General features: G+C 43.7%; 1 long non-coding RNA gene across 1 annotated transcript in view; it reads right to left on the bottom strand.

Moving 5' to 3' along the window:
• Positions 1-11,580: 11,580 nt before the first annotated feature.
• Positions 11,581-27,916, bottom strand: part of LOC107132945 (uncharacterized) — a 32,661-nt gene continuing 16,325 nt past the window's right edge. The window contains exons 2-3 of the long non-coding RNA XR_001501376.3: positions 16,843-17,035; positions 11,581-12,902 (exon numbers count right to left, since the gene is read on the bottom strand). This is a non-coding gene — a long non-coding RNA (uncharacterized lncRNA). The remainder of the gene's footprint in view (positions 12,903-16,842; positions 17,036-27,916) is intronic.

The following is a 27,916-nucleotide window of genomic DNA, read 5'->3' as shown; positions in this document are numbered from 1 at the left end:
ATCTCTCTTCATCTTAGACAACAGAGAGACATTCATAGATATACCTGGCACTGATAATAAGTGACATATAAGCTATTTAATGTAACCACGAATAGAATGTAAAAGGCTTTATAACTCACAGAAACTGCCAAGAGGAAATCAGAAAATAAACCACATGGAAGAAGCAAGAAAATAGCAAAAAACAACAACAAAACACCACCACCCCTTCAAAAAGGAGGGGAAAAAAGAGAAAATAGAAAACAAGAGAGGAGAATTAAGACACACCATACTTTCCTAAGGGGTTCCCTGGTGGCTCAGACAGTAAAGAATCTGCCTGCAATGCGGGAGACCCAGGTTCGATCCCCGGGTTGGGAAGATCCCCTGGAGAAGGGAATGGCAACCCACTCCAGTAATCTTGCCAGGAGAATTCCACAGACAGAAGAGCCTGGTGGCCTACAGTCCAGGGGATCACAAAGAGTCAGGCACGACTGAGCCACTAACACACACAGGCTTTCCTAAAAGACAAACCAAACGGAAAACACCCTCTGCTTCTGATGACTGTGTGATGCATTGTGCTCGCTCCCTCTGGGCCCCAGGTTCCTTCATTTCTTCATCTCATCCTCTTCATCTCACTGACTTCTTCTCTCCACTTCAGCTGCCACGGCCACTGTCACTCATTAGACCCTGTGATCCCTGCAGGCGCCCCACCTTCGGGAGCAACCAAACCAATCACTGTGCTCACATCTCCTGACATTTCAGCTGCAAAAGTAGGGAGGACAGGTTCAAGAGGAGGCTTTGGCTTCTTTGGGCTTTTAATAGAAGCAAATGAGATTCTGTTCGTTTTGTTTAAAAGAAAAGGCCATCTAGGTTGCTTGCATGTCCTGGCTATTATAAACAGTGCTGCGATGAACACTGGGGTACATGTGTCTCTTTCAATTCTGGTTTCCGCGGTGTGTATGCCCAGCAGTGGGATTGCGGATTCATGTTGATGTATGGCAAAACCGATACAATATTGTAAAGTAATTAGCCTCCAATTAAAATTAATAAATTTGTATTATAAAAAAAAGAAAAGGCCAATGGAAAGAGTCACAAAGTAAGAGGATGAATGAATAGGAAAGAAAAGGGAAATCAATAGTGGCAAGTTTTGAGGAGGGCAGTTTTGAAGTTTTGAGGGAGAGACAGGATCAGGAAAGCGTGGAGCCACTGGCCTCAGCTGCTTCCTCAACTACATACCAAAGGATGGAATGAGACTGAAGCAGCACCCAGAGAAAAACTCTGAGACTCAATTTGCTTGCTTCATAAAGAAATAAAATAGAGAAACTAAGCATCTACCTCAAGGTGTCAGAAAGAGAACATAATAGGAGGAAAGGTTATATAAGAATGTGATAAAGATAATATTACAAATTATGTTTTTGAGAAAGAATGTACAACAACAGGTAAATTATTCCAAGTACTGACTTAAAAGAAGCAGAAAAATATATAGCGGATACAATTAAGTGGAAAATGGTTAAGAATAAAAATGATGTAACCATAAATATGAAGTTTACTTTTTTAAGAGCTAAATGAGTACTATGTCAGCCCTGTTAGTATATTTGAAAATCACTAGGAGGAGAGTTTCTAGAAAATCTATAAATCACCAAAATTGATTCATTAAACAAACAGCCCAAGTAGTTCAATAATTATAGGCAAACCTTAAAGCGTTCAATAGATTATATATATGTGTGTGTGTGTGTGTGTGTGTGTGTGTGTGTGTATAGAGAGAGAGAGAGATTATATGTATTTATGTGAAAGTCGCTCAGTTGTGTCTGACTCTTTGCAACTCCATGCACTATACAGTCCATAGAATTCTCCAGGCCAGAATACTGGAGTGGGGAGCCTTTCCTTTCTCCAGGGGATCTTCCCAAACCAGGGAGCAAACCAGGTCTCCCATATTTCAGGCAGCTTCTTTACCAGCTGTGTATATATTCACACACATACATACAAATATATAATGGCTTCTCAGGTGGCATGAATGGTAAAGAACCCACCTGCCAATGCAGGAGACATAAGAGACATGGGTTCAACCCCTGGGTCAGGAAGGTCCCCTGGAGGAGGGTATGGCAACCCACTCCAGTATTCTTGCCTGGATAATCTCATGGACAGAGGACCCTGGTGGGCTAAAGTCCATAGGGACATGATTGAAGCAACTTTGCACACATGCATATATGTTTATATATTTAAGCAAGCTGCATTTAGGTAAACTTTACTGTTCTCAGGGAAATGATACAATCCCAGTGGTACCCAGATCCACAATCCCTTATTTACAGCTCTAAAATTCCAAACATTCTGTAGTTTATTTCGTAAAACATCTGAAGACAAAACCTGACTGGAACTCAGTTAACGTTAAATTTGATCTGAATTCATATATTTATATATACATATATATACATGTATATAATAATCATTCCAATTACTGTTTTCATGTCATGGTATGAAGTAGTACACGTGCTTTATTATGCTCTGATATCCCAGATCCCACTTGGTGTGACATGCAATACATGGTATATGTCATTTATCACCTTTCTAAAAAGCCAAAGGTTCTGAATTCTGAAATATATCTGGTCCCAAGGGTTTCCAGCAAGCCTTGTGGGCCTGAACAAACTAGTACACAGCATATTAAAAAAGATGAAAGTTTCTCAACTATTTGAAGAAGTTTGTTAACACTGATCTAAACTTTGGCAAAGGAGAATTCACTCAAAAAGAAACTACAGTCTGATTTCATTTGACTATGGAAGCCAAAGGCTTTGATAAATGATATTTTTTATTTTTTCAACTTGGTGATTAAAAAAAAAAAAAAGTAGTCTTGTTATATACTGATGTGTCCCTCCAAATTCATATGTTGGAACCCTCAATACCTCAGAATTTGACTGTATTTGGACACAGGGTCTTTAAAGAGGTAATTAAGTTAAAGTAAGGTTACAAGGGTGGGCCCTGATCCAAGATGACCAGTGTCCTGAAAAGTACTGGGCTGGCCAAAAAGTTTGTTTAGGATTTTCCCTCATGTCTTATGAAAATCCCAAATGAATTTCCTGGCCAACCCAGTATAAGACAAGAAGGTGTGAACACAGAGACACACGGAGTAAAGTCTGCATGAGGACACAATGAGGAGGCAGCCAAGGAGAGAAATCAGCTCTGCCAACACCTGGGTCTGGGACTGCCAACCTACACAACTGTAAGATAAGTTTCTGCTGTTCAGTCTACCCAGTCTGTGGAATCTGTTCTGACAGCCCTAGCAAACTAACACAGTTATGTTTTAATAGTCAAGTTTGAATCATTACTGAGTAATCATCCCCTCATGATAAAAATGTCTCTTTTTCTTTCTCTCTTGGCACTACATTCATGAAAATTCCAAGAAGCTTAAGGATACTTACTCTGTGCAAAGAGTCCTGGTTACTAGTTTTACAGAAAAAGTGCTAGGAAATCTGAGCAGTCCCCCAGAGGGCCAAGTGTACTGCTGTTATCCTCAGATCACACAGATACAGCATTCGGTGAAGCATGTGACCCAGAAACAGAGGTTATCCTTGCCCGTGGGCCAGAGCTCACCAGTGGTCCAGATACCAACTTGTTGGTCCAGGAGCACCAACTGGTCCAAGCTCCTGGGCCACTGTCACAAGTATGGAAGTGCATGAGGCATGCACCACCCAGGCTAGTCCCCCAGGACTTCTCAGGATGCAGAGAAGGAAGGGGACACAGCTCTATCCCAGTATGATGCTTGCAGTTGTGGTTCCACATGATTCAACACTGAGCTCCCAAGGCTGCCATTTCTCTACGTGGTACATTTCTCCTGCACTCGCTACTTTCCCTAAGGACCTTGCACGGGGCTCAGGTGACTGAGTCCCAGAGCCTCCAGACTCAGCCGCACACCCTGCCTGGACATCCTGCCCCACACACTCAGCTTCCTGGCCCTCAGGAGAAAAAGCGGTCCTCTCACTCAGTCCAAGGCCTACCTGTGCCTGTCTACTGTTATTAGTCATTCTATTTTTAAAGGGAAAGTCTGACTTTGTGAAACGCAAGATGACCTGATGAAGTGAAACCAAAGCAAACCAAATCCTGCCAAGCAAAAAGAAGTGTGTTCCATCATTAAGTAATGATTATTTCAGGAATGCAGAGATAGCTAAATATTAGGGGAAATTTTAAAACATCGTATCACGAAACCAAAGGAGAAAAAATAACACTGCTTCTTAAAAAATAAGTAGGTGACTTCAATAGCATTTGAAGTGAGAAAAAGATTTAAGGGACTAGATCTGATAGATAGAGTGCCTGATGAACTATGGACTGAGGTTTGTGGCATTGTACAGGAGACAGGGATCAAGACCATCCCCATGGAAAAGAAATGCAAAAAAGCAAAATGGCTGTCTGGGAAGGCCTTACAAATAGCTGTGAAAAGAAGAGAAGTGAAAAGCAAAGGAGAAAAGGAAAAATATAAGCATCTGAATGCAGAGTTCCAAAAAATAGCAAGAAGAGATAAGAAAGCCTTCCTCAGCGATCAATGCAAAGAAATAGAGGAAAACAACAGAATGGGAAAGACTAGAGATATCTTCAAGAAAATTAGAGATACCAAGGGAACATTTCATGCAAAAATGGGCTCCATAAAGGACAGAAATGGTATGGACCTAACAGAAGCAGAAGATATTAAGAAGAGGTGGCAAGAATACACAGAAGAACTGCCCAGAAATATCTTCACAATCCAGATAATCATGAAGGTGTGATCACTGACCTAGAGCCAGACATCCTGGAATGTGAAGTCAAGTGGGCCTTAGGAAGCATCACTACGAACAAAGCTAGTGGAGGTGATGGAATTCCAGTTGAGTTATTTCAAATCCTGAAAGATGATGCTGTGAAAGTGCTGCACTTAATATGCCAGCAACTTTGGAAAACTCAGCAGTGGCCACAGGACTGGAAAAGGTCAGTTTTCATTCCAATCCCCAAAAAAGGTAATGCCAAAGAATGCTCAAGCTACCTCACAATTGCACTCATCTCACACGCTAGTAAAGTAATGCTCAAAATTCTCCAAGCCTGGCTTCAGCAATACGTGAACCGTGAACTTCCAGATGTTCAAGCTGGTTTTAGAAAAAGCAGAGGAACCAGAGACCAAATTGCCAACATCCGCTGGATCATGGAAAAAGCAAGAGAGTTCCAGAAAAACATCTATTTCTGCTTTATTGACTATGCCAAAGCCTTTGTCTGTGTGGATCACAATCAACTGTGGATAATTCTGAAAGAGATGAGAATACCAGACCACCTGACCTGCCTCTTGAGAAATCTGTATGCAGGTCAGGAAGCAACAGTTAGAACTGGACATGGAACAACAGACTGGTTCCAAATAGGAAAAGGAGTATGTCAAGGCTATATATTGTCACCCTGCTTATTTAACTTATATGCAGAGTACATCATGAGAAACACTGGGCTAGGAGAAGCATAAGCTGGAATCAAGATTGCCAAGAGAAATATCAATAACCTCAGATATGCAGATGACACCACCCTTATGGCAGAAAGTGAAGAGGAACTGAAAAGCCTCTGATGAAGGTGAAAGGGAACAGTGAAAAAGTTGGCTTAAAACTCAACATTCAGAAAATGAAGATCATTGCATCTGGTCCCATCACTTCATGGGAAATAGATGGGGAAACAGTGTAAACAGTGTCAGACTTTATTTTTTGGGGCTCCAAAATCACTGCAGATGGTGACTGCAGCCATGAAATTAAAAGACGCTTACTCCTTGGAGGGAAAGTTATGACCAACCTAGATAGCATATTCAAAAGCAGAGACATTACTTTGCCAAGAAAGTTTCATCTAGTCAAGGCTATGGTTTTTCCAGTGGTCATATATGGATGTGAGAGTTGGACTGTGAAGAAAGCTGAGCACCAAAGAATTGATGCTTTTGAACTGTGGTGTTGGAGAAGACTCTTGAGAGTCCTTTGGACTGCAAGGAGATCCACCAGTCCATTCTGAAGGAGATCAGCCCTGGGATTTCTTTGGAAGGAATGATGAAACTCCAGTACTTTGGCCACCTCATACGAAGAGTTGACTCATTGGAAAAGACTCTGATGCTGGGAGGGATTGGGGGCAGGAGGAGAAGGGGATGACAGAGGATGAGATGGCTGGATGCATCACTGACTCGATGGACGTGAGTCTGAGTGAACTCTGGGAGTTGGTGATAGACAGGGAGGCCTGGCGTGCTGCGATTCATGGGGTCACAAAGAGTCAGACACGACTGAGCAACTGAACTGAACTGAATGTATATCACTAACCACCACAACAAAAATATTTCATAAGCTAGCAGTGGAAGATTGTTCTTGATATGATAAAAAAGAAAAAACCATCCCAAGCCAAATGGCAATGTGTGGATGTGTGATGTCACTTCAGTCATGTCCAACTCTTTTCGACTGCATAGACTAGCCCACCAGGCTCCTCTGTCCATGGGATTTTCCTGGCAAGAATACTGGAGTTGCCATGCCCTCCTCCAGGGCACCTTCCTAATTCAAGGATCGAATTCACTTCCCCTGCGTCGCAGGCAGATTCTTTACCAGTGAGCCACCAGGGAACTGCAAGCCAAATGGCAATAATAGCTAGTTATAAGTAAATGATATTCCCATTCAACAGGAAATAATAAGACAAGGCTGCTTGCAACCGTGGTCACCGTTTATCATATTCTAGAAGTTCTAGACCTATCCAAAATGACAGCCATTAGTCACGTATGGTTACTGAGCACTTGAAATGGGGTTCATCTGAATTGAGGTGTTTTGTAACTATAAAATACATACCAGAATTTGAACACTTAGTATTTTTTAAAGAGAGTAAAATATCTACTTTTTAATTTTTATATTTATTTAGGTTGAAATTTTATTCTGGGTCGAAGAAACTGACAAGAAATTAATCTCTAAAACATAGAAATAGCTCATGCTGTTTAAGAACAGCAAAAAACCCTAACCAGCCCAATCAAAATGGGTGGAAGATCTAAGTAGACATTTCTCCAAAGAACATATACAGATGGTTAAAAAGTACATGAGGAGATGTTAAAATCACTAATTATTAGAGAAATGCAAATCAAAACTTCAATGAGGTGTCACTCCATACTGGTCAGAATGGCCATCATCAAAAATCTACAAACAATGAATGCTGGAGAGGGTGTGGAGAAAAGGGAACCCTCCTACACTGTTGGTGGAAATGTAAACTGGTACAGCCACTATGGAGAACTGTATGGAGGTGCCTTAAAAAACTAAAAGTAGGACTACCATGTGATCCAGCAATCCCGATCCTGGGCATATATCCAGAAAAAAACATAATTTGAAAAGATACATGCACCCCAGTGTTCACTGAAGCACTATTTACAATACAATAGCCAGGACATGAAAGCAACCTAAATGACCATCAACAGAAGAATGGATAATTAGCCATTCTTGCACAATGGAATAATAGCCATAAAAAGAATGAAATAATACCATTTACAGCAACATAGACAGACCTAGATTGTCATACTGAGTGAAGTAAGCCAGAGAGAGAAAGACAAATATCATGTGATATCACTTATATATAGAATCTGAGAAAAAAGGGTACAAATGAACTTATCTAGTACAAAACAGAAACAGTTACAGATGTAGAAAATGAATTTATGATTATGAAGGGGTAAGGGGGGAGGGATAAATTGGGAGATTGGGATTGACATATACACTAATATATATAAATAGATCACTAATAAGAACTTAATAAGCACAGGGATCTCTACTCAATAATCTGTAACAGTCTCAGAGGGCAAACACACTGAAACCATACTCACAGAAAACTAGTCAAACTAATCACACTAGGACCACAGCCTAGTCTAACTCAATGAAACTAAGCCATGTCCGTGGGGCAACCCAAGACGGGCGGGTCATGGTGGAGAGATTTGACAGAATGTAGTCCACTGGAGAAGGGAATGGCAAACCACTTCAGTATTCTTGCCTTGAGAACCCCATGAACAGTATTAAAAGGCAAAATGATAGGATACTGAAAGAGAAACTCCCCAGGTCAGTAGGTGCCCAATATGCTACTGGAGATCAGTGGAGAAATAACTCTAGAAAGAATGAAGGGATGGAGCCAAAGCAAAAACAATACCCAGCTGTGGATGTGACTGGTGATAGAAGCAAGGTCCGATGCTGTAAAGAGCAATATTGCATAGGAACCTGGAATGTCAGGTCCATGAATCAAGGCAAATTGGAAGTGGTCAAACAGGAGATGGCAAGAGTGAATGTCGACATTCTAGGAATCAGCGAACTGAAATGGACTGGAATGGGTGAATTTAACTCAGATGACCATTATATCTACTACTGCGGGCAGGAATCCCTCAGAAGAAATGGAGTAGCCATCATGGTCAACAAAAGAGTCCGAAATGCAGTACTTGGATGCAATCTCAAAAACGACAGAATGGTTTCAGTTCGTTTCCAAGGCAAACCATTCAATACCACAGTAATCCAAGTCTATGCCCCAACCAGTAACGCTGAAGAAGCTGAAGTTAAATGGTTCTATGAAGACCTACAAGACCTTTTAGAACTAACACCCAAAAAAGATGTCCTTTTCATTATAGGGGACTGGAATGCAAAAGTAGGAAGTTAAGAAACACCTGGAGTAACAGGCAAATTTGGCCTTGGAATACGGAATGAAGCAGAGCAAAGACTAATAGAGTTTTGCCAAGAAAATGCACTGGTCATAACAAACACCCTCTTCCAACAACACAAGAGAAGACTCTATACATGGACATCACCAGATGGTCAACACTGAAATCAGATTGATTATATTCTTTGCAGCCAAAGATGGAGAAGCTCTATACAGTCAGCAAAAACAAGACCAGAAGCTGACTGTGTCTCAGACCATGAACTCCTTATTGCCAAATTCAGACTTAAATTGAAGAAAGTAGGGAAAACCACTAGACAATTCAGGTATGACCTAAATCAAATCCCTTATGATTATACAGTGGAAGTGAGAAATACATTTAAGGGCCTAGATCTGATAGATAGAGTACCTGATGAACTATGGAATGAGGTTCGTGACATTGTACAGGAGACAGGGCTCAAGACCATTCCCATAGAAAAGAAAAGCAAAAAAGCAAAATGGCTGTCTGGGGAGGCCTTACAAATAGCTGAGAAAAGAAGAGAAGCAAAAAGCAAGGGAGAAAAGGAAAGATATAAACATCTGAATGCAGAGTTCCAAAGAATACAAGAAGAGATAAGAAAGCCTTCTTCAGCGATCAATGCAAAGAAATAGAGGAAAACAACAGAATGGGAAAGACTAGAGATCTCTTCAAGAAAATTAGAGATACCAAAGGAATATTTCATGCAAAGATGAGCTCGATTAAGGACAGAAATGGTATGGACCTAACAGAAGCAGAAGATACTAAGAAGAGGTGGCAAGAATACACCAAAGAACTGTACAAAAAAGATCTTCACAACCCAGATAATCATAAATGTGTAATCACTGACCTAGAGCCAGACACCCTGGAATGTGAAGTCAAGTGGGCCTTAGGAAGCATCACTACGAATAAAGCTAGTGGAGGTGATGGAATTCCAGTTGAGCTATTCCTAATCCTGAAAGCTGATGCTGTGAAAGTGCTGCACTCAATATGCCAGCAACTTTGGAAAACTCAGCAGTGGCCACAGGACTGGAAAAGGTCAGTTTTCATTCCAATCCCAAAGAAAGGTAATGCCAAAGAATGCTCAAGCTACCTCACAATTGCACTCATCTCACACGCTAGTAAAGTAATGCTCAAAATTCTCCCAGCCAGGCTTCAGCAATACGTGAACCGTGAACTTCCTGATGTTCAAGCTGGTTTTAGAAAAGACAGAGGAACCAGACATCAAATTGCCAACATCCGATGGATCATTAAAAAAGCAAGAGAGTTCCAGAAAAATATCTATTTCTGCTTTATTGACTATGCCAAAGCCTTTGACTGTGTGGATCACAATAAACTGTGGAAAATTCTTCAAGAGATGGGAATACCAGACCACCTGATCTGCCTCTTGAGAAATTTGTATGCAGGTCAGGAAGCAACAGTTAGAACTGTACATGGAACAATAGACTGGTTCCAAATAGGAAAAGGAGTATGTCAAGGCTGTATATTGTCACCCTGTTTATTTAACTTATATGCAGAGTACATCATGAGAAACGCTGGACTGGAAGAAACACAAGCGGGAATCAAGATTGCCAGGAGAAATACCAATAACCTCAGATATGCAGATGACACCACCCTTATGGCAGAAAGTGAAGAGAAACTAAAAAGCCTCTTGATGACAGTGAAAGTGGAGAGTGAAAAAGTTGGCTTAAAGCTCAACATTCAGATAACAAAGATCATGGCATCTGGTCCCACCACTTCATGGGAAATAGATGGGGACACACTGGAAACAGTGTCAGACTTTATTTTTTTGGGCTCCAAAATCACTACATATGGTGACTGCAGCCATGAAATTAAAAGAAACTTACTCCTTGGAAGGAAAGTTATGACCACATTACTTTGCCAACAAAGGTTCGTCTAGTCAAGGCTATGGTTTTTCCTGTGGTCATGTATGGATGTGAGAGTTGGACTGTGAAGAAGGCTGAGTGCCAAAGAATTGATGCTTTTGAACTGTGGTGTTGGAGAAGACTCTTGAGAGTCCCTTGGACTGCAAGGAGATCCAAACCATTCAATTCTGAAGGAGATCAGCCTTGGGATTTCTTTGGAAGGAATGATGCTAAAGCTGAAACTCCAGTACTTTGGCCACCTCATGCGAAGAGTTGACTCATTGGAAAAGACGCTGATGCTGGAGGGATTGGGGGCAGGAGGAGAAGGGGAAGACAGAGGATGAGATGGCTGGATGGCATCACTGACTCGATGGACGTGCCTCTCAGTGAACTCCGGGAGTTGGTGATGGACAGGGAGGCCTGGCATGCTGTGATTCATGGGTTCGCAAAGAGTCGGACACGACTGAGCAACTGATCTGATCTGATCTGATGCTGGAAAAGAATCTAAAAAAAATGGATATACATACAACAGATTCACTTTGCTGTACATCTGAAACTAATACAACATTGTAAATCAACTATACCCCAACAAAAATTTTTTTAGAAAATAAACAATATATTATTGAAATAATTTTTCATGTTTCTGTTTACTTTCTTTTACCAAGTGTTATATTTCTATTGGGTAGTGCTCTTCTAGACAGTGTAATACGGTAAAAGAAAAGAAAAAATCTTTAGTCACAAGAAATAAGAAGGTGCAATTATTACTGTTTGAGGATTAGATGACTGTGTAGATGAGAAGTTATTAGACATTTTTAAAAATAATTATTTAGAAATTAATGACTACTTTCTATGCCAGCATCAGACAGAGAATAAAATGGGAAAATAAATCTCAAATGTCCGCAAAATATATAATATACTCAAGAATAAATTGCACATAAAATGTAAGACATTTTTATAAACAAATAGTTTAAAGTGGTTTTAGCTTCTCCTTTGACAACCGTTTAGGGAAGAAGCAAAGATGTTCTCAGAGAACACTGGTCTGCACTGGTGCCCAGCTTGTCCCATAACTAAACAATTTACAGGACTCACCAGACTGCTAGTCTGCAGTGGCTGTTGAGGACCCAATGTCCACATTCATCAAGTATGGTAGAGCTTACAGCATACAGGTTCAGCAATGACCTTGCTTCTGGCTCCATCTTAGGTTTCCTATCCTGATGTTTCTTTGCTTAATCATCCAAGCACTGAATTCAGTTCAGAAGTTTAGTCACTCAGTCGTGTCCGACTGCAGCACGCCAGGCCTCCCTGTCCATCACCAACTCCCAGAGTTCACTCAAACTCATCTCCATTGAGTCAGTGATGCCATCCAACCATCTCATCCTCTGGCATCCCCTTCTCCTACTTTCAATCTTTCCCAACATCAGGGTCTTTTCCAGTGAGTCAGTTCTTCGCATCAGGTGGCCAAAGGATTGGAGTTTCAGCTTCAACATCAGTCCTTTCAATGAACACCCAGGACTGATCTCGTTTAGGATGGACTGGTTGGATCTCCTTGCAGTCCAAGGGACTCTCAAGAGTCTTCTCCAACACCACAGTTCAAAAGCATCAATTCTTAGACATTCAGCTTTCTTTACAGTCCCACTCTCACATCCATACATGACCAATGGAAAAACCATAGCCTTGATGAGACGGACCTTTGTTGGCAAAGTAATGTGTCTGCTTTTTAATATGCTGCCTAGGTTGATCATAACTTTCCCTTCAGGAAGTAAGCATCTTTCAATTCCATGGCTGTGGTCACCATCTGCAGTGATTTTGGAGCCCAGAAAAATAAAGTCAGCCACTGTTTCCCCATCTATTTGCCATGGAGTGATGGGACCAGATGCCATGATCTTAGTTTTCTGAATGTTGAGCTTTAAGCCAACTTTTATACTCTCCTCTTTCACTCTCATCAAGAGGCTCTTTAGTTCTTCTTCACTTTCTGCCATAAGGGTGGTGTCATCTGCATATCTGAGGTTATTGATATTTCTCCTGGCAATCTTGATTTCAGCTTGTGCTTCATCCAGCCCAGCGTTTCTCCTGGTGTACTCTGCATACAAGTTAAATAAGCAGGGTGACAATATACAGCCTTGACGTACAGCTTTTCCTATTGGAACCAGTCTGTTGTTCCACGTCCATTTCTAACTGTTGCTTTCTGACCTGCATACAGATTTCTCAAGAGGCAGGTCAGGTGGCATTATAAAATACAATATATGCATCAACTATAATTACACACTGACTTCATGATTTTTTTTTCTTCTATTTCTTTACCTTTTTAATGTAGGGCTGGTTCTTCCCCTTCTCTCAGATGACATTTCTCAGTCATCTTGTATCACTCTTGCAGGGACATGCACAGCGTCTGTTTCTGCACCTCTGCCTTTTCGTATCTGAAAAGATATACCCTTTTCATTAGAAGCATTTGACAATGCAACTGGTAGGACTCTTCATCTTGACAAATATTGCTGAGACAGAGGGACATGTTAACCTATACTTGTCAAGGATGGTTGCATTGACACTGAGACTTGGTAAGGAAGTGAGAATGTTCCCTATCAAATAAACCTTTTGGTAACTTTGGATGTTAACTTTAGTGTCATTTAATATAGGAGGAAATTTATATACAGTTTCTCTGAATTCTTAATAGCTTATAGATTTAATAGACTGGGAAGGCAAGGAAGGGAATCACATACACCTGGCAGAGAATATAGGACTGTGTGGAGCAAACCTGAGAAAAACCCTGAGAGCCTCCAGGACTCAGTACCTTTTCAATTTGTCTGGTTTATTATCCTGGCCTGGAGCTTGGGACTTTTTGCCTTCCAGATGAAAGAATCATTTTGGCCCTGGAGATGGGACAATGCCTCCACCACCCACCCACACCCCTGGAAGCCCAAGGGACAATTTACAAAGGCCCAGAGATTATAGATCCTTGCAGTGTCTCTCCGCCCCAGACATAAAGTTGGAACTCTGATCTGAGGGCCATCCCAAGGGAACTTTTGGGAAGATGTGAGGATCTAAGGTGACGAGGGTGGTGTGCTTTTTCTTAAGACAAAAAAGCAGTGGCGAAGTAGAAAATTATTTGGAGGATGAAGAGTTGAGTTTGGGACATTTTTATTTTGAAGGGTAACTACCAAGTAAAGATATATGAGCAGGCACTAGGGTCTGGAATTCCGGAAGGACATCAGCTAGAGACACAGATGTTACAACTACCAACCTAAGTCCAGGGGTATTTGTTGTTACTCTCCAGGAAATCACCTAGTTTCTCATTTTCAAGAGCATGCAGAGGTCATGTCTTAGATGACAGACAGGAGATTTCAGAGGAACAGCACTGAATTGCTCTCACAATGCATGTGGCCAGGAAATTCTGAGTGTGCGGTATCCATTTTTAATAACTGCATAACAGATTATCACAAACTTGGCAACTTTAAACAGTACACATTTATTATCTGACTGTTGCTGCAGGTCAAGAGTCTGGGTGTGGTCTAGCTGAGTCATCTGCTCAGAATCTCACAAGGCTGCATTTGTGGTTTTAACCAGGCAGTGTTCTCATCCAAAAGCTTGACTGGGGAAGAACCTGACTCCACGCTCACTCAGATTACTAGAAGAATTTATTTCCTGTGGCTGTAGGACTGAGAGCCCCAATTTTTGATGGCTAATGGTTGGAGGCTGCCCTGAGCTCTTAGAAGTCACCCACCATACAGAGAAGCCCATGTGGACTTTCCCAACATGACCATTTACTCGATCAAAACAGTGAATGAATTCACTAGTAAGACGAAGTCTGGTATAATGCAATGTCATCATAGGAATGACATTCATCATTTTTGCCATATTCAATGGGTTAGAAGCTAGTCTGGTCCCCCCACACTCAGAGGGAAGGTTTTATACAGGACATGAATAGGAGACAGGGACCATGGAGAGTCATTTACCTCAGAATCTGTCTGCCACATGCTGTGTGCATGGGAGAAGCATGGACACAGAGTTGAAAAGCCATCTATCTCCAAGCAGCTAACATACAGCAGAGTGGGGCACATCCACCACATATTCTGCCATGGTAAGCCACAAAAAAAGGTGCAAAAGACCACAAACTTTGGCAGTACAGTGAGGAAAGTAAGTTTACCAGCTGCACATATTAACCACTTATAAAACACATTCATCGGCATAATTCTGTTATGAGGGTCCCTATCCTGTATTTCAGAAGGGTTGAGAGTGAGAGAGGGAGAAGAAAAACAGTGAGGCTGACAATAACCCTCCAAATGCATTACCTGGGATATTCTTGGGACATCTAATCACCAAATGGGCATAGTGATTGGTCAGAGAAAATTTTGGTTAATTTATTTCTCCACTTTCCCACCAGGAAGAATGGAGTCGATAAGACTCTACAAAGACGAAATATTTGAAAACTTCCTCAAGTCAGTAATAAAAACCCTTAAGAGGGAGGGGATACATATGTAGTTATAACTGATTCACACTGTTGTACAGCAGAAACTAACACAACACTGCAAAACAATTATACTCTAATTTTTAAAAATTAAAAAAATGATCAAAACCCACATGAAATATCAGATATATGCTAGGTGCCAGAAATCGGATCACAGATAACCAATTTATCCACAACCTGCTGAACGCATGAAGCTCTGGCCTGGGTTGTTCCTCCTGTGCCCTGAGTGACCTCCCACCCCAGCACCTTCTCTGGAAGAGCTGGCAGAGACTTTCCAAAGCTGTCAACGTGAGGGGGTATGCGGTTTTATCTCCATCTTGTCTCCACCAGAAGCATGCCCGTGACACTGCCATCTGCTCAGCAATACGGCATCCCAGGCACCAGGGACCCTGGTTCGGGACATGAAACTGGGTATGGGGCCATTTCCTCTGAACACCTGAGAACGCATCTCCCTTCTGAAACAATATGGACAGACATGCCTGATTTATCAGGGATCCAGAGAGCGTGGCTGCAAATCTCTGTTCTCAGTAATTCTGAGACTTCAAGTGTATTTGGTAGCAACTGAACCTAGTCTGCCTGAGCAACTATTTCTGTGACACCAAACTCCATGGGGTAGTTAATGGTGAGAAGGGACTCTTGCTTCATTGTAAACGAGCATAGGACAGGCCAATTTCTGCTTGCCCCCTCCCAAAAAAAAAAAAAATGTGGGAAATACAGCTCACCCAAAAGGGCATACAGGCATCTTCTCACCTGCCCTGCCCCCACCGTTACCCCACCACAGACAAAGAGGACAGAAGCTACAGGAGAAAACATTCAACCAGCCAGGGCAGGGGAGGCGATACATGGAGGCGAGATGGATGAAAATTTCATTTCTGACTTTGACGATGGACCCTTTGGGTGCTCCTTGTCCCTTCGTTTTGTTTGTTTGTGGGGTTGGTTTCTGAATCCACAGGTGTTTGTGGAAGCATGATGCTATCTTTGCAAAAAAAGACAGTATGGGATTTCTGAAAAGACGGCCTAGGTCTAAATGCTAGCTTTTCCACTTACTCTCTGCCCACCTTTCAATAGAACAGTCTAATCCCCTTAAATCTGTTTCCTCATCTTCTTAGAAGGGAACATTTAAAAGGCACTTAATCTCCCTGAGTTATTGCCACGGGAGCGTGTTGGGATCCGGCATCACACAGAAGCATCCTACACTCTGGAAGTGCAGAACTGAAGCCAGCCCAGACCCATCACACCCATATTAAAACTCTACATGCCTGGAAACTAAAGCCCATGGTTCGAAAGGGACTTGACCAAGGTCTCTCTGCCAGAAACATGCCATATGGGGTACTGCCTCCTGCTCAGCCTGCCAGACAGGGGAGATGGAGCTGAAAACTCAACTTCTCTGCCTTCCCTTGGGCGGGCCTGAAGACGGTGGGGCTTAGAGCCAGCGCAGGACTGGCTGGGTGGTGAACCCCCCACCCCAGTCGATGAGAGCTCCAATCTGGCCTGCAGCCACCCTAGGTCTGTTTGTGACTTCAGCTATGCCCCTGCTGCTGGGCATCCATTGTCCGGGTGGTGCATCATCTCAGTCTCTGACTCTGTTCTGAAGGAGAGAGATGGCGACAGAGCCGGCTGAGCGGCAGTTTGAGCAGCTCGCACGCAGACCGCCGGATCTGCATCTCTGTTCTGGGACAGGCCCATCTCTCCCAGCCCCGTCTCTCCATGCATCAGGAGGCTCCATGGCCATATTTGTTTACTCCATTTGCCGATATGCAGTTTGCATAATATTGAATCTGGAAAGGACACTGCATCCACTGACAGGAGTTTTCCCAGCTGGAAAGAGAAAAAAAGAAAGAAAGAAACCAGCTTTACATTTTTTACATTTTGGGGTAGAAATAAAGACACTATACCATGTGCCAGGCTTCCTGATGGTTGGTTCTCAGGGTGGGGAAGGCCACGTCTGTGGTCAGGCCACGCTCCCAGATCCAAACTATTGTTGGATGGTTTTCTTGTAAACACTGTTGGCAGCTCCAGGGACGGCTCTTTTGGTAAAAAGGATGTGCTGGAACGAAACGTGGGCCTCCAGCCAAGACACATTTCTTCCTATAAAACAGAAAACATGCACGTGTCAGGATACAAGAAGCCAAGCCTCTTCAAGAGTGGAGGCCTCCTCCTCCTCTGCATCCCAGGAGGATGGGGAGGACCAGGCTGAGCTAGGCTTTGACCTGAGATGCCTGAGAGGGAGCAAAGGGCCGAGGATGTACTCCAGCCCCCTACCCCGCAGCTGGGCTTTCTGTCAGATGCCTTCTGCCAGTTTGCTTATATTCTCAGATTGGTAAATGCCTAGCTCAGATGTGAGGTATAATGAGGCCCATTCAGGGCTTCCCTGGTGGCTCAGAAGGTAAACAATCTGCCCGCAACACAGACCCAGTTTGATTCCCGGGTGGGGAAGATCCCCTCAAGAAGGGAATGGCAACCCACTCCAGTATTCTTGCTGGGAGAATTACATGGACAGAGGAGCCTGGTGGATCACAGTCCAGGGTATCACAAAGAGCTGACTGAGCTACTAACACTTGCACTTTTTCCTAATTTGTAAAAGCAAAGATGGAAAGCACAAAGTCAAGGTAAATAGATGGAGGCCCAGGAGGGGTGTTCTTCGCAGGCCCCGGGCAACCATCCTCCCAGATATTTTCTTCTTCCTGAGACAACACTCAGACCCTTCTCATCACAGATTCTTCCAGCCTCCATGGCAGGCTCTAGGGAGCTGCCCAGAAGCACTGCTTGTCCAAATATCACTCCACACATGGCATGACCCATGGGACCCTCCTACTCAGGTGGGGTCCTCCGGGCAGCATCAACCTCACCAGGAGGTTAGTTAGAAATGCAGGATCTTGGGGCTTCCCTAGTGGTCAGTGGCAAAGAATCTGCCTGCCAGTGCAGGAGACGTGGGTTCAATCCTTGATCCAGGAGGATCCCATAGCCATGAAACAACTAAACCCATGCGCCACAACTACCGAGCCTGTGCTCCAGAGCCTGGGAGCCACAACTACTGAGCCCACGTGCTGCAACTACTGAAGCCCAAGTACCTAGAGCCCGTGCTCTGCAACAAGAGAAGCCACTGCGATGAGAAGGCCACGCACTGCAAGAGCCCTTGCTCGCCACAGCTAGAGAAAAGCCCACCGACAGCGACGATCCAGCATAGCCAATAAGTAAATAAATAGTTTTTTTTTTTTAATAAAAAGAAAGAAAGGGAGAGTCTTGAGGCCCAGGTGTTTCATAGGCACATGGAAAGTTTTACAGGCACTGCCTGACAACTTCCTGGAGCATCCTCATAATTGGACACGTGTGTCTTCACGGTCCTGCCAGTGGAGAAGGATAGATGGACAGTGAATTACAAAGTGACAAAGGCCCTCTGTCTCATAGCAGTCCCCAGTCACAGCCCAGGTTTGAGTATAAGGCACTTGGACTACAGATCCCACAGCCCCCAGGACTCAAGTTTTGCAGCCACCCAACCTCTATAGTGGGGGAGCATCTTCTCATATTCTTCCTTCACCTTTTTGGAAGAGCAAAATGGTAGAGCTCGATTCCAGGATGATTTAAGACATCGAAGTGAAGTGAAACTCACTCAGTCATATCTGACTCTGCAACCCCACGGATTGTAGACAGGTCAGGCTCCTCTATCCAAGGAATTCTCCAGGCCAGAATACTGGAGTGGGTAGCAGTTCCCTTCTTCAGGGGGTCTTCCCAACGTAGGAATTGAACCCTAGTCTCCTGCATTGCCGGCAGATTCTTTACCATCTGAATCACCAAGGAAGCCCAAGACATCAACTGAGAGTAAAAAAATAAATCAGATCTGGGTTTTTCATTGTGATTTTTTCACCCTTTAGCCAGAGTTTGGCTTTACCTGCTATAGGCACAAAGGAGCCAGGTCCCATGCAGCCTGGGTGAAGTTGGAAATCCAGGGTATCTGTGTCCCTTGGGTGGACATCGGCTACACAGGCCACACAGTGGGAGCAAGTGAGGACATTGGCTACACAGGCCACACAGTGGGAGCAAGTGAGGACATTGGCTACACAGGCCACACCGTGGCCCAAGCGAGGAGCCCAGACCTGTCTCAGCACTTGGTTCTTTCAATGCTGTTGGTCTGGTCACTAATCTGGAGCCCTTATGAGCTCATTCCTGGACAAATCACAAAGCTCTGCAGATGACTCATCACTAAAGACCCATCAGGAAGAAAGTTGCCATGCACACCAGCCAGGCTCACAAACCTGGATCCTTCCGCAACATCTAATATGATGGTGGCATAACCACCCAGCCTCCACGATCTCTGAATGTAACTGCAGACCTGCAGTTCTTCTCAGGGAGAATCAGGGACTACCCTTTCCTCCTGGCTTTGTCCCCCAGGACCTGGTCCATAAATATTACAAGTGTCTCACCTTATGTGATGGACTTCCCAGGTAAAGAATCTGCCTGCAATGCAGGAATCATGGTTGGGAAGCCCCTGGGTTGGGAAGATCCTGTAGAGAAGGAAATGGCAACCCACTCCAGAATTCTTACCTGGAAAATCCCATGGACAAAAGAGCTGTGTGGGCTACAGTCCATGGGGTAGCAAGAGCCAGACACAAATTAGCAACTAAACCACCAACTGCCTTGTGTAATGTGTGTGGCACCTGGAAATGTTTGTTCTGCCACCATAGCTGGTGCTTAGTGCTTACACCATGTAAGAACGATGGGGACAGAATTAGAGTTCCTATCGACATGCTACAGATATGTGCCGCAGAGAGTTTTTGTTTGGCGTTGTACACATACATTATCAATTGTAGTTCTGGCCCACCACATACAGTTGTCATTGGTCATGCCTGCAAACTAAAGCCCAGAGTGAGAAGGAGACTTGGCCAAGTTGACTGTCCAAGTTCTGTTTTGTTTACAAGGGCTGCAGCAGTCAAAGAGTTATATAGCCGTTTAAATTTTTTTTCAGGTTAAAATACTACAGCAGATTATACTGTATGAAATCGTGTGGCCTTGGTTACCATTTTCACTCTGTGCTAAGGCGGATCCAAAGTGACTTTCTGAGGAGAATCTTGGTCTTACACACAGGTACAAGCTTTCTATTCAGGCAGGAGTTCTTGTAAGGTGACACGATTTTGACAAGAGTGTGTTCATCTTACTCCCACCTTGGGTGACTATTAAAACATAAGGTTTTACACCTACCCACTTCCCTGCAACAGAGAATATTTGCACTCTTAGTAGTTGTCAGGGAACGTAACCTTGAACTTGGTGTCACTCAAACATTTCAACTCCTCTTGGTGGAGAGGAATTGTGTTTAGAGAGCATTTCCCAAGGAGAACTGTATTAGTTCAAATAATGCTAGCTACTCTAACAGACAAATCTAGACATCCTAGTGCCTTGACACAAGAGGAGTTGGTCCTTGTGCAGATCACAGTCCAGGGAAGGTGTTCTGGTTGGGTGTCTTCCACCAGACCCTCAGTAGCCTGGGCTTCTTCCTTCCTGGGCTCCATCTTCCTCTGGGCCCTTGTAGCCTTCATTTTTCAGCCAGCAGATGAGGAGTATGGAAATAATGCATTTACTTCCCAACTATTTCAGCTCAGAAGTGATGAATATCACTTCTGCTCAAGCTCAGGGTCAAGACCACGCCTGGCTGCAAAGAAGTCTGGGAAAAGTATTCATGCACCCAGCAGGGAAGGAAACAGTCACTGGTGATCTTTCCCTGCTGTGGAAATGTGTGGCTCTGTCTAATCTCTTAAATGGACCCAGACTAAGCAGTCCATCTGAGAACCCAGTGTCAGGAGAGCATAAGGTGGGCTCTGCAGAATGGCTTCTCTAGAAAAGCAAGGAGGTGCGCCCTTAGTCTAAACAGACAGAAGAGCAACACTCGGATTCAATACCCATGAGTATAAGATGCTACTACTGAGGTTGGAAGCTTGGGCCTGATGAAGCTTGTTTTCAAGAACTCAGGAGGAACATCGCTCTGAGGATGTGATAGGATTTTGGTGTCACAGGTATGGTTTCCACTGTGCTCTGTCCTATGTCCTCACTTCCTTGCCCTACAGTGTGGCTTTGTGCCAACTCAGCTCCTGTTTGTTTTCATTTCCTGTGCTGTGATTCATGTCACTTATTGTGCCTCCCTTTGCCTTGGCTGTTGAACAGCTGAGACTCAGATCAATATAGCCCATCTCTAGCAAATAGGTGGGCCATTCAGAGATGTATATTTTGAACCAACCTCACACCTAGTTCCATTCATCTTTCCTATTCTTCCATCTATTATGCTTCGTTTTTTGTCATTTTTATGTCATCAGGCCATAATCCAACTATCTTTGTGAACTGTGTCTAGTCCACTTAAGGAACACAATGGAATACAAGCAAATAGGTAAACAACAGGATTATCAACCCAATACCAGAGGAGCAATGACCCAGAAGCTATTAGAGAAAGTTGGAGAAACTGGCTTTTCCCTTCTCTTCCTGCCAAGGTCTTGGCATTACAGGTGTGGCTGCTTCACCCACAGCATCTATGAACGAGCAGATCTCCCACCTCTGCTCCGTGCAGCTCTGTGTGTGTCAGCCTCCAGAAAGACACCTTTCCAGGTCTCAGAGCATCTGAGCATCCCCAGGAGGAGCACCTTCCAATTTCTCAAGGGGATGGTAATCTCAAGTCACTCTCTTTTGTGAAAAAGGATTCATGCCATGGATGCCTCTGCCTTCCACTGAGCTTCTTCCCGGGTCCTTGCATCACATTGCACCTCTGTCTGGAGCCACTGTTCTAACAGGATGGATAACATCGCCGATTCAATGGACTCAAACTTGGGCAAACTCCGGGAGATAGTGAGAGACAGGGAGGCCTGGTGAGCTGCAGTCCATGGGGTCGTGAAGAGTTGGACACAACTTAGCGACCAAACAACAACAACAACATTGCTCTAACAGATCAACCTCTGAGACCCATGGACAGATTAGCCAGGGAGCGGCACACACAGCTCATGGTGAAAAGCTAGTCCCAGGGAAGAGCTCCCCACAGAACAGACAAACAGATTCATAGCTACAGAGGACACGCTGGTGGATGCCAGAATGGAGGTGGGTGATAGGAGAAAATAGGCAAGGGGAATTTAGAGGCACAAACCTCCAGTTATATAAAAAGTAAGTCATGCTCAGTTGCTCAGTGATGTACGACTCTTTGCGACCCCACAGACTGTGGCCTGCTAGGCTCCTCTGTCCATGGGATTTTCCCAGCAAGAACACTGGAGTTGGTTGCCATTTCCTCCTGCAGGGGATCTTCCCGACCCAGGGATCAAATCCACATCTCCTGCATTGGCAGGTGGATTCTTTACCACTGAGCCACCTGGGAATCCCGTAAGTCACAGGGATGTAATATACATAAGGAATGTGGCCAATGGACTTCCCTGGTGGCTGAGATGGTAAAGAATCTGCCTGCAATGCAGGAGACCTGGGTTCAATCCCTAGGTCGGGAACATCCCCTGAAGAAGGGAATGGCTACCCACTCCAGTATTCTTGCCTGGAGAAATCCATGGACAGAGGAGCTTGGCAGGATACAGTCCATAGGGTCACAAAGAGTCAGACATGACTGAGCAACTAACATTTTTCCTTTTCACTATGTGGTCACTAAAATTGTAATAACTTTGTACAGGGACAGTAGGATTACTAGACTTACTGTGATGGTCATTATGTAATGTATGTAGACATCAAATCATTATGTGGCACACCTGAAACTAACATAATATTGAGTGTCAACTACATTTTATTACAGAGGGAGAAAGAGAGAGAGAGAGAAGCACTATCCAGTGTGGCAGACACTCACTACATGTGACCACAAAACACTTGAAATGAGGCAAATCTCAACTGGGATGTGCTGTCAGTATAAAATGCATACCAAATTTTGAAGACTTTGTTCAAAAAAAAAAATACAATATAACTAACATTCATTTTTTTCTGGCTGCGCAGGGGTCTTCGTTGCTGTAAGCGGGTTTTTCTAGTTACAGCGAGCGGGTGCTACCCTCTAGTTGCGGTGCACGGGTTTCTCATTGCAGTGGTCTCTCTTGTGGAGCACAGGCCAAGTAGTTGTAGCACACCGGTTGCTCTGCGGCGTGTACCTTCCCAGGTCAGGGATCGAACCCCTGTCCCCTGCACTGGCAGTCGATTCTTAACCACTGGACTACCAGGGAAGTCACAATAGTTTTTAATATGCAACAGGGATTCTCATCTATTCTCATCTCTCACCATGAGGTCTCCAGAGGGGCACGTGGTTGGCCTGGTATCTAGAAGAGCCCGGATTCATGTTAAAAGGTAGAGATTGGGATTCTATACCTCTGCCTGCAAGTTTTAGCACCCTGTCTGATGCATTCAGCTCTGAGACTCAGCCCAGAGAACAAAGACTTCAAGGTATTATTCACCTGTATTGTGTCGGCTTTGTTTTCAAGGACAAAAACTATTAACTTAAGGGGAAAAGTCATTTTGGGATTTTTTTCTTTAGTAAAATTAAACATTACCTGGAGCAACTTATCTTTCTCAAGTACAGAAGTTCAGTAGCCCACCCCAGGTCCTCTGAATAGCAACTAAGACAGATAAAAATATTTTCCTGTTCAGAGATGATTTCAGTTATCATAGCACTGAATAGATGGCAAATGAGAACCAACTTACAAATGCCTGTTCATGAAGCCTGAATCTGGAAGGAGCTGTGGAGGAAGTGAATGACCTGTAGGTGAAAATGATTTAAGTACAGTGATAATGCTGAAACCTGGCTCGTGGAGACCTGATAGACGAGCAGGGCTTCAAACCATGTGATTTGGTGCATCTGAGAGTCCATATGCCTGCAACACAAGTCTAGCGTCCTTTATCCTGATGAGCTTCAGAGAGCCCCTAGTTGCCCACAGCCCAAAGAGGTAGCCTGCCTTGAAGAGCCAAGATGCCCCAGCACCCACTCCCTGTACCCTGTCTAGCCTCACGCTACTTCCCTTTCGCCAGTTTACCCCTTAGGCATCCAGGCTTCCCCCCTGGGAAGCACGTGGCCCTACATCCTTCCTTGGCCATGCACACGTCCACTCTCAACCCTCTGCTCACAGCACAGGCCACCAACCCAGCGATTCTTAACATGCACAAGTCATAGTGATGTTTCCCTTATCATCTCTGTCTTTTCGCTTCTCCAAGTCCTTAGCAACAACCCTCAGTGACACCTGACTCCAAGAAATCGGTCCTTCAGTTCCCCTTCAGAGAGGGACAAAGAACCCCCACAAGCAGAGGAATTTACAGAAGGACTCAGTAGATGTCACCAATGTTTCCATCATTTTCCTAAGAAACCCATTTATTCATCAGCAGAAACTCATCCAGAGGCCCATGGACAGAAGTCAGAAGGTCAATGAACTCAGATGGGGAAAATGTCTGTCTGCTTTTTCACTAGTCTCTAGTTGAACTATAGCATTTCCTTCAGTGACAAAAGTGGGCAATAAACCACAGTTATTTTAGCAATGCTATGATTTGTGAACAGGCTTCCCAGGCGGTGCTAGTGGTAAAAACTCCACCTGCCAATCCAGGAGATGCAAGTGACTCAGGTTTGGTCCCTGGGTCAGGAAGATCCCCTGGGGAAGGAAATGGCACCCCACTCCAGTACTCTTGCCTGGAAAATCCCATGGACAGAGGAGCCTGGCAGACTGTAATCCATGGGGTCACAAAGAGTCAGACTGAGGACACAAACACATACACATGATTTGTCAATGGTAGAAATCAGTTATTTTAGTATGATGGTTGCAGATTTCTCAAAATATTATTTATTTATGACATGTCAGTTATTCAACCCATAAGTAGATCCTGCTTTTTAATGAGTTAATAGCAAAGAAGCACATATATGACTATACCACATATCTGTTTTATTTGTATTTTGATAACTGTATGTCAATATTATTAGTTTCCTTTGTAATCCTATATATTTTATTTTGTGCATTTAAAAGCACTCTGAGGATGAGTCCTGTCTTAGTCTGGGTTGTTATAACAAAATACCACAGACTGAATGGCTTAAACAACAGACACAGATTTCTCACAGTTCTGCAGCCTGGAAGCTCAAGACCAAGGTCAGTGTCTAGTGAAGAAATGCTTGCAGAGAGCTAACTTCCTGTTTTACACTCACATGGCAGAAAGAGATCGCCTCTCTCATATCTCTTCTTTTTAAGGCACTAATTCCATTCGTGAGGGCTCCACCCTTATGACCTAATTACCTCTCAAAGGCCTGTCTGCAAATGCCGTTACACTGAGAATTAGGGTTAACGAATTTGGGAGACAAAAACATTAAATTTATAGCAAGTCCATTGGCCTTACTAGATGCTGAAAGAGTGTACAGAAAAAAGGGAAAAGGTGGTTAGCCAACCCCTGCAATGACCCCCATGAAGCATGCCCCCACCATAAAGGTTCCTGTGACAGTATCAGTCACAGAGTCTTCAAATACAGCCCTGCAAGTACTTTACATAGTTCCTCAAGAGGTGATAAATATCCACATTCATGTCAAAATTGGGAAATTGATTTTTTGAATTCTATTCCCATATAGGCCACTACAGAGTATTGAGTAGAGTCCCCTGTGCTATACAGTAAATCCTAATTAGTTATCTAATTATATACAATAATATGTATACATCAATCCCAATCTCCCAATTTATCCCTCCCTCATTCCTTATACCCTGGTAACTGTTAAGTTTGTTTTCTACATTTTAACTCTATTTCTATTTTGTAGATAAGTTCATAAGTAGCCTTTTCAAAATGTTTAAATTTTTTTTAATTGTGATAGAAGTCAATCATATTTGTACAGTTCAGTGGAACTAGGTACATTCAATTATTCTGCAACTCTCACCATCGTCCATCGCCTGAATTTTTCACCTTCCTAAACTGAAACTCTGTCCCCATTAGACACTAACTCTCCATTCCCCCTCTTTTTTAGATTCAACATGTAAATGATATTGTATGATTATTTGTCTTTCTCTGTCTGACTTACTTCACTCAGTTATTGTTTAGTCGCTAAATTATGTCCGACTCTTTGTGACCCCATGGACTGCAGCAGGCCAGGCTTCCCTGTCCTTCACTATCTCCCAGAGTTTGCTTAAACTCAAGTCCATTGAGTCAGTGATGCCATCTCATACTCTGTTATTCCCCTCTCCTCCTGCCTTCAGTCTTTACCAGCATCAACTTTACTCAGGATGAGAATCTAAAAAACAGTGGATATACATATATGTATGGGCTTCCCTGGTAGCTCAGCTGGTAAAGAATCCACCTGCAATGCAGGAAACCTGGGTTTGACCCCTGGGTTGGAAAGATCCACTGGAGGAGGGCATGGCAGCCCACTCCAATATCCTTGCCTGGAGAATCCCCATGGACAGAGGAGCCTGCACTCCATGGGGTTGCAAAGATTTGGGCATGACTGATCGACTAAGCACAGCATACAAACATATATGTATAAGTGATTAACTTTGCTGCACACTTGAAACTAACACAACATTGTAAATCAACCCCAAAAAACATTAAAAAAAGAAAAAAGAAAAAAAAGCAAGAACTCAGAGTTTAGATGTAGCACATGGGCAGAAGGGTCTCCTCAGGGTCCATTTCTCCAGGAGAAGACCTGACTGGCTGCCTCCTCTTTCTGTGACAGCCCAGCTATGCCATGGTCAAAGGTAGACATCAGGGGGATGCAGCCGTAAGACCCCTCCTCACAGGCGAAACCCAGTCCCAAATGTGTCTCCAGCCGTGAGGCACCTGCTGGTACCAGACCAACGGGGTGACTCTCTCAAGTCTCTCGGGAAAGGAAGAGGAAATTCTTTCGCAAACGTAATTCCACACTGGGTGAGGGATATTGTGAGCTGCTCAATTCCCTACCCTGCACACTAATTACACAGCGCTCTGGGTTAATTAATTTGTAGGAGCAGACCATATTGCTGAATGCACATTTTTTCTGGGTTTCAACCGCTCTACTTCTCAAGTTGAAATTACTTTGCAGCAACTTTTCTTTCTTTCTCTCACCTTTAACTCTAAGTCTGTTTGCATGTTTTCCTTTTGCAGTTTGGGGGAAAAAAAAATTAAAAGGGAGGAAAAAAAAAAGAAAGGTTATTTGATCCTTTGAAGAGAGAAATCCTGCTCATGGATTTTCTGCATTGAATTCATTGGAGAGAAAAAGAGCGATTGAGTGAACAGAATGGGAAAAAATGGACGAGGAAGGACACAGGCAGCCTTGATCTCATCCAGGTGGAGGCAAGGCAGGAGCCCCCAGTATCCCAGGGCCATCATCCCCTCACCAAGCCCTTGGAGACCCTTCTGCAGCTAGGCCACCATGCCCACCTGATTGGAGAACTCTGGGCTACAGGTTCTTCAAACAGTGCTGAAGAGGGGAGTGCAAGACTGAGCCAGAAATGCTTGGGCTCCCCTCCTGGTGCTCACTGCCTCGGGCACTTTGATCAGAGGAAGAAAAGCTGAGAACTAAGAAATCGTTCTGAGCGTGGGCTGAGAGAGGGAGAGCTGATAAACCAGAGAAATACTCTTTGTAACATGAACTTGTGTTTCTTCCCTCATCTCCAGGCACAAGGCGGAGAGGTGGAATACGTGGTCACTGACACTCAGTGATAAATGCTCAGAACTGGGTCAGCTCAAGGGCTTACCCCAGTCTGAGAAAAAAAACTCCTAACACCTAACTCAGGGCAGGCATCAAGTTGAAAACAGACTTACTGCCGCTCCCCACTGTAGCGTCCTCTGGGGTGGGCTGTCACGTGTATAGAGTCAGGTGTACTCCTGACTCTGGGCAGATCCATGATGTCAAGGGATTGTGAGCACCACAGGGCAATCATTAGGACTCAGGTCCATTTAAAGAACAAAATCCTTAGCACTCAATAAGTGCTGGGCAACATGCTAGAAAAATTTGGAGCCAAAAGATGAATGGGAGTTGGGGTGCCCACTGTTTATCACAGTAAACTGATAATAACTAATTGAGAA

The sequence above is a fragment of the Bos taurus genome, chromosome 11 (genome assembly GCF_002263795.3).
Source record: "Bos taurus isolate L1 Dominette 01449 registration number 42190680 breed Hereford chromosome 11, ARS-UCD2.0, whole genome shotgun sequence".
Lineage (NCBI taxonomy): Eukaryota > Metazoa > Chordata > Mammalia > Artiodactyla > Bovidae > Bos > Bos taurus.
This window is presented reverse-complemented; position numbering and strand designations above follow the sequence as displayed.